This window comes from Ambystoma mexicanum, chromosome 5q, assembly GCF_040938575.1.
Source record: "Ambystoma mexicanum isolate Mex_15411 chromosome 5q, UKY_AmexF1_1, whole genome shotgun sequence".
Lineage (NCBI taxonomy): Eukaryota > Metazoa > Chordata > Amphibia > Caudata > Ambystomatidae > Ambystoma > Ambystoma mexicanum.
The window spans coordinates 699,931,460-699,939,106 of NC_090933.1; positions in this window are offsets into that span (position 1 = coordinate 699,931,460).

Consider the following 7,647-nt stretch of genomic DNA (forward strand, 5'->3'; position numbering starts at 1 on the left):
TACTAAAAATATTGGATAAAGCCGCTTACATGCAAATTCAAAAACACTTGGAATTGCATAAACTACTAGTCAACAGACAATCTGGTTTCCGTCCACTACACGGAACAGAGACAGCCCTAATTGACCTAAAGTCCCAAATAGACAAGCTGAGAGACAAAGGAAGGACAGTACTCTTGCTCCTACTTGACCTCTCTGCCGCATTTGATCTGGTCAACCACAAGGTCTTATGCCGGCACCTTGATTCGGCAGCCCACTTCTCTACGGGTGCCATCAAATGGATTGAGTCCTTCCTCAGTGAGAGAACCATGAGAGTCTTCTCCCCCTCAGTAGCTGCCGACTCTACACCCATCCTATGCGGGGTTCCCCAAGGGTCCTGCGTCTCGCCTACCCTCTACAACATCTTCACTAAGCCACTGTTCGGCGATCTGGACCAGCTGGGTATCACCTACACTAACTATGCAGATGATACTCAGATTCTCCTCCCACTTTCTGGGGATTACAGTATGGACATGGGTTTAGTGAACAAAGTTTACCTTATCATCCAAGCATGGATGGCCACTCATGGCCTGTGCTTGAATGATGATAAGACTGAACTTATAATTCTGGGCTCGCAGGCTAATATCAAAACACTAGCCCAAGAATATTCATCATTCAATATTGAAGGTAGCACCATCAAAGTCTCCAAGGAAGTAAAAACCCCTGGATTCTACTTGGACTCCACACTGTCCTTTGATAAACAGGTCAAATCCCTTACCTCTGCCACGGCCTACACCTGCAAATTACTCAGAGCAGGCAAACCGTTCCTCTCTGACAATAGTTGTCTGATCCTGGCTAGAGCTCTAATACTCTCCAGAATTGACTACTGCAATGCCCTCGCTAGTGGTGCCAACACATCTACCATTCAAAGGCTCCAAACACTACAGGATAACGCCCTAAGAGCAGCCTTAGGCATAAATAAGAAAACTCACATCTCCTCATTGAGACGTCAACACAAATGGCTATCCATACACAAAATATTACTAAAAACGCTTTCCTTGACACAAAGCCCTTAACAACGCAGCCCCTAGCTACCTCATAGATAAACTCCAGAGAAGAACTTCTCTCAGACCCACTAGAATTGGGAACACTTATTGTCTGACTATTCCTAAATATAAGCTCACCACCATTGGGGGTAACAGCTTCACTGTTAAGGCAGCTAAAAGTTGGAACTCATTGCCTCAGGCGCTGAGAGCAGACCAATCCTACTTACACTTCAGGAAAAATGTAATAAAACATATCACTGCTACAGATCCTTAGTCTCCCACCACCCTTAGAGGACTTGCCCACCTCGCTAGCGACTTGGTCATCCTTCAGTAACAGCGGACTACTGCACATTTATCCGCTGCACATTGCCTACTGATCATTTATTTATTTCATTGGTTATTCTTTTCTTCGTTTTATCTTGTACATTGTATATATCCTGTATTCATGTAAAAACTGTATATCTTGCTATTATGTAAATTTTGTAACCTATGTATACGCAACTATGTAAGTCTTGCATCTCCATATAACTGCGCCCTTTTACTCACGAGTCTGGTGCGCTTAACAAATGAATAAACAAACAAACAAACACTATTTTAAAATCAAACAGCAATAATAAAAAAGAAATTAAACAACCTTTCTTATAGAATTTCCCATTCATCCTCAACACTCTAGCGTTACTCTAACTTTACAAGCAACATCCTATACAATAATTTCAAACTTTTGAAAGACAGGAGAGAAGCACTGAGAAATACATAGCATTTGAACATGTTGAGAGAAAAGCTATTCAACAATATTGCAGCTGGCCAGCACCTGCACGACTGCAACTGTTAAAGGATTGTGAACACCAGCAATTAAAAGGTCCCAAAACATTTCTGGTATGAAGTTAGCACTCTTAGAGCCAAATCTAGTGAACAATCGAGATCTGGCTTCTCCATTTCCTTGACAGCCCATTAGGAGATGTTTTAAGGTTTGGGCTTTCGGGTTCGAACATCGATCACATAGCTTTAAGGCCTGATCACCTTGACCTCTTTGTGCTAAGACTTCACCAATTCTTGCTACATTTAGTCAGATTCTGAGGAAATTGTTCCTTATTTTCCAGTCCAGAAATGTAACCAAATAACTTGGTAAGAAGCCCAGATGTTTTTCTTCTACTATGAATTGATTGGATCTTGCTTTCGCCTTCATCAAGTCAGTTGTTGTGATCCAATCCAATTCTGCCAACTTTTTTTTGGCCTTGCAGGGATTATATAGCAAAGTATCCAGATCTGTACTTGCCTTCGATAATTCATCCTGAGCCCATACTTCCAATTGTCTCAAATTCTCTGAACCACCCCCCTCACAATGCTCTCTGATATCCCTGTATAGAGAGTTTTCCTGAGCAACTGAGATGAGCCTAAAGAGAGACATTAGTTTCCATTCTGCAATAGTTTTTAAGGAACTTAACCCAAGTTCGAATCTAAGGAGACCAATTGAAACACTCATAGGAAGATTGAGCACTTTCTTCCACACCATACCCTCCCATTTCTGCCAGTCTGCATGCCACAGGAGGGGTTTGGTTTTGAGTCCATAAAGTATAACTGGAATAACTTTTGCTTTGTAAACTCGAATCAGTGGAAGGATAGAGAATTTACAATATTTTACTAAATTTTTTTCATCTGGGCCAATAATGGAAGAATTTTATTTTGCAGATGGTTTTCCACCTTACAAATAGCAGGAGAGGCATATATGTTAAAGCCCAGATATAGCAGCTCTTCTACGCTCTCAATTTGCTGACCTCCTATCTCCCAATGACTGTATGGAATTTTTTTACAACTTTGTCTGACCACCAGAATCTTTGATTTTTTTTTGGGTTGAGGGATGGTCCATTCTCCTTGGCGTAACTATCCAGTCCATTCAGTAATCTCTAGAGTCCCACAGGAGAACATTCTAGAAGGACCAGGTTCATCCCTGTTCCTCTAAAACCATCAAGGACCACATTGATACCCTCCCTCTGGCCCTTGCTGATTTTTGCAACCACTCCTTTGCCTCGAGATCCTTCCCTTCCCCTCTGAAGCACTCCTTTGTGCACCCTCTTCTCAGGAAACCCACAGCTGATCCTTCTTGTCCAGCTAACTATTGTCCAATTTCCATTACTCCCTTTCTAGGCAAACTCCTGGAAAGGTTGGCCTTCTCTCAGCTTAACCTTCAATCCAATTCAGTTGGCTGTCTCCATGACCATCAGTCTGGCTTCAGAGCTGCCAGAAGCACTGCTCTCTTGAACATCTGTGAAGATCTGCTTTCCAACCTTGACTCTAACATTCCCTCTGTCCTCATCCTTCTCTATCTCTCTTCTGCCTTCGACATGGTCAGCCATGCCATCCTGCTCAACCGTCTCTGTGAAAACCTGGGTATCACTGATCAGGCTCTGGCCTGGCTGACCTCTTTCCTCTCAGATCGACCCTCCCAAGTCCAACTTGGGTCCTTCATTTCATCTAGCTTCCTCTCTACCTGTGGTGTTCCCCAACGGTCTAACCTCTCGCCCTGGCTTTTCAACCAATACCTGGCAACTCTCGCCCACTGCATTGCCACTTTCTGCTCAAATTTCCAGTGCTACGCTGATGACACTCAACTCATTTTCAGGCTGCCCTCTGCGACCTCCTCTCCCTCTCTCATCTTTGATTGCCTAACTGCCATTCAAGATTGGTGTGCCGCCAATGATATTTGTCTGAATGCCAGCAAGACGGAGATCAACCTCATCGGCACACCTTCACCATCCTTTCCCCTCTCTCTCTGACCAGCCTCCTTTGGCCCTCCTCCTACCCCCACCTGCGAGGATAAGAACCTCAGGGTCATAATTTGACTCCACCCTTTCCTTCTCTGCCCAAATCTCTGAGGTCTCTAAAAAGTCAAATTTCCGACTGCACCTCCTCAGAGTTACTCTGCCTTTCCTCTCCTTACCCCAGAAGCTCATGGTATCCCAAGCTCTGGTTTTCTCTAGCTTGGACTATTGTAACAGCCTCTTTCTAAATCTACCTGCCTCTACTCTCTGCCCTCTGCAACTAATCCAGCAAGACTTGTCCTTGGCCTCAAGCCCTGGGATCATATCTCTCCAGCTCTGAAATCTCTCCATTGGCTCCCAATGGATGCAAGGATTAAATTCAAAACCCTCTGCATTGTCCACAAGGCTTTCTGGGGCCTGGGTCCAAAATACCTTCAGCTATCCCTCCGCAAACACCTCCCCTCTCAAGCTCTTCGCTCCTCTACCTCCAACTCCCTCAGGGTCAGTCGGTTTTCAAAGAAACGAGCTGGGGGTAGATCTCGGTCTTTGGCTGGGGCCTCCCTCTGGAACAGCCTCCCTGCCACTCTTAATCTTGAGGAGAACCATCTCCGGTTCTGGAAGCACCTCAAGAACTTCCTCTTTTCTTCTGCCTTCGCTCCCCCTCTCCCCTGCTGATCTGTTCTCTATTGGCACCGTGTATCTGGCCACCCTCTGTCCTCCGGGCCCAGGTACCTGCTCACCCTGCCACCCTTTCGCTCTACCTCCGGGCCACCCCTTGCACTAGGGTCTGTATCTGTACTCATACAGCCCCCCCTTTTTCTTCCTGCACTTATCAGACCTACCCTGTCTGCTGCCTTAAACCTAGCACTTGCAAATTGCTGGCTGCACTAAAACTGCTGTTGCCTTTATTATTTATTTATTGTTATTTATCTGTTTCTCCTCTGATTCGCACGTTCCACTTCTCCCCCCTTCCATGCACTTTTCCCCTCCCCCTCTCCCATGCAATTGCGCGTTCTCAATGTCACTGGGCCTAGTAAGATCGCTGTTTTGTTCTCCCCTGTTCCCCTCACTTGCCTTGTCGCGCTCTGAAACACTTGTGTACAAGCGCGATAGAAATACAATATCAATATCCGCGTAGGCCAGCCAGTGAACCCTTGATCTAATGATCACTTGACTGGCCAACGCACATGGCTTCAAGCAGTCCCCTGCGTCTGCCAAATATCAATTGAAAAACAGCGGGGCACCCAGACAACCCTGCCAAACCCCCTTTACCACCTTCCTCATCGAGTTGAATCCTTATAGTATTATCTTTATGGAATTTGATCAGCATGGCGAGCAACCCCTCAGGAATGCCCCAAGCTCTTAACTTTGCCCACAGTCTACTCCTGTCCACCTGATCAAAAGCTCTGGAGAAGTCCACCCAGGCTCCGTACAACAAATTTCCTCCCTTGCCCGTCTTCTCTGATATTGTATTGAGTGCGACCCCGTTTAGAGCTGTTGAGAGGCCCATACGAAAGCCGGTCTGAAACTTAGAGAGGATCTTGTGATCTTTTACCCATTTCTCAACCTCACCCAAGAGGATTTTCATAAAAAGTTTTCCCTCAATATCTAAAAGGTCCATTGGACAATAATTGAGTGGTAACATACGATCCCCCCCTTTGAAGAGTGGAATTATTATGGCTGGCTCCCAAGTAGAAGGAAGAGGTTTCTTGATCAGAATTTCCCCAAATAGCCAGACTAACAATTTGGCCTGAATAGTTGGATTCTCTTTTAACACTAAATAAGTTAGCCCATTTGGGCCGGCTGCTTTGGAGGACAAGCACTTCTTAATCATTTCCTACAAACTCTCTGTTTCTAGCGGAAGTTCCCATTTCACATTCTCCAAAACTGTGGAGATAGGATTTTTACATGAGCCAAAGGTGAGAGAGAGATAATTTACCCAGACATTTGCTGGGACAATATTGAAGAGTGAGCTTTTTTGAACAACCCTCCAATGTGTTTATCACCTTCCAGAAGTAACCCAAATCCCTGTTTCCCACCAACTTTAGCATGAGTTCACTGTCATGCTGGAGACGCAAGCTAGATGGGAAATGTATTGAGGAAGTAAGGCAAAGAGAAGAACAAGTTAGAAAAGACAGGGAACGAGAAAAAAGATTTAAGGAAGATGAGAATAAAAAGAAGAGTAGACAGCAGAGAGAACAGTTGTATCAGGGGAGCAACAAAATAAAGAAGAAAGGGCAGAAGAGAAAAGAAAGTATGATAGAGGGCAAAGAGCAATGGAAGAACGGAATAGACAAGAAAGGAGAAGAGAAGAGGAGGAAGCGCAGAAATTAATGGACAGGAGAATACAGAGATGAAGAGAAGAGGAAGAAAGGAGAGCAGGGGTAAGGAGAGAAGATATAAGACAGGAAGAGGAGAGAGTTAGATGGGAGGCAAAAAAGTGAAGAGAATTAGATGAAGAATTAGAACGAAAGAGAAGACAGCGAGAGCTTGATATTACCCACATTCAAAAGGAGCTAATGTAGCCCAAGTCCAGCAATACAATGGGGTAGCATAGAAGAGTTCCTTCCATTAAAGGGAGCAACGACAGGGCCATCTAGAGTGGCCATAGAAGAGAACTTCGATATAGGAAGCATTGGAGACAGGATCGATAAAGCCTATCAAGAATTAAAGCAAGGTAGCAAATAGGGAAGCCAAGGGAATGGAGATCAAACCCTAGTCTTCCAATCATAGAGCAAAGAGAATAATCCATTTAGTCTCAAGCACAGAGCCTTATCCTTAAGTAGACTGACCTTAGATAAGGGTGAATGAGACGAGAGTCACACTAGTTGGGGACTAGATATGTCAGATGAGGAAAGGGAATCCTTCCGTGGGGAAGAGGGAGGAGATGTATGTGCCCACCGAGGGAAGCCTACAGGCAGAGAAGGAAGTAAGATTGTCTGATCTAGAGCAATCGAAGGATAGGGCACCAGATCCCATCGTATATCCAGAACATCCCAAAGGACGATCGTATAGTGAGAAGGGAGAATCACTGCCATATGTGATCAGGTTAAGATCGTTGCCTGGGAGGTAGTGGTCAGGAACCATTGTCCCTACCATAGATAGGCAAATAATGGAAGCCGATTGGGGGTTAGGGCTTACGCAGTTTCCCTTATTGAAAAAAGGGGGTGCAAGACCACAGTTTATTCCATGGCCGCAGATGGAGAAGGATAATGTAAGATGCAAACTCCTGAGTTTGACATCGGGTGCAGGAAAATGGATTTATGAATTAGAAATAAATGACAGATGAAACATGCTAGCAATAGGAGACATTAAGGGTCTCCTTGCAGCCATTCTTGCAAAACGAGCTGATGACATATGGAGGAGAACAGGTTATTTGAGTGTGACAGCACAGAACACAGCACACGATTGAGCGCCATTTAATAATTGCAGAGCAGATGTCTGGATGGCTCTGAGTACAGTATCCTGACACATCAGACATGGGTCCAAGTATGACACGTAAGATGAAAGAAGTCAAAGATCCTCTTGCTTACATTCAGGACATTCAAGAGCATTGGACTCTTGAAACGAGGGAACCGTGGCAAAAAACAACGGCACTATTTTACCACATTTTATGTCAGGGGTTGCCAGAGCAAGTACAGAGGGAAATGAAAAAAACAAGTGGGAATGGAAGCAAAGCAATGGGCTGAGATACAGTTGATGATAATGCATCACTGTCGGCTCTTCCAGAAGAAAAACAAGAGAGATGAGATTAGGAAACTTGAGGAAGCTAAACTAGTTCAGAAGAAAATGTCAAAGTATGCCATAGAAGGTGTGGTATTGACGAGCAGAGAAGTGTTAAGAGTACAACAAGTAGTGGGTACATC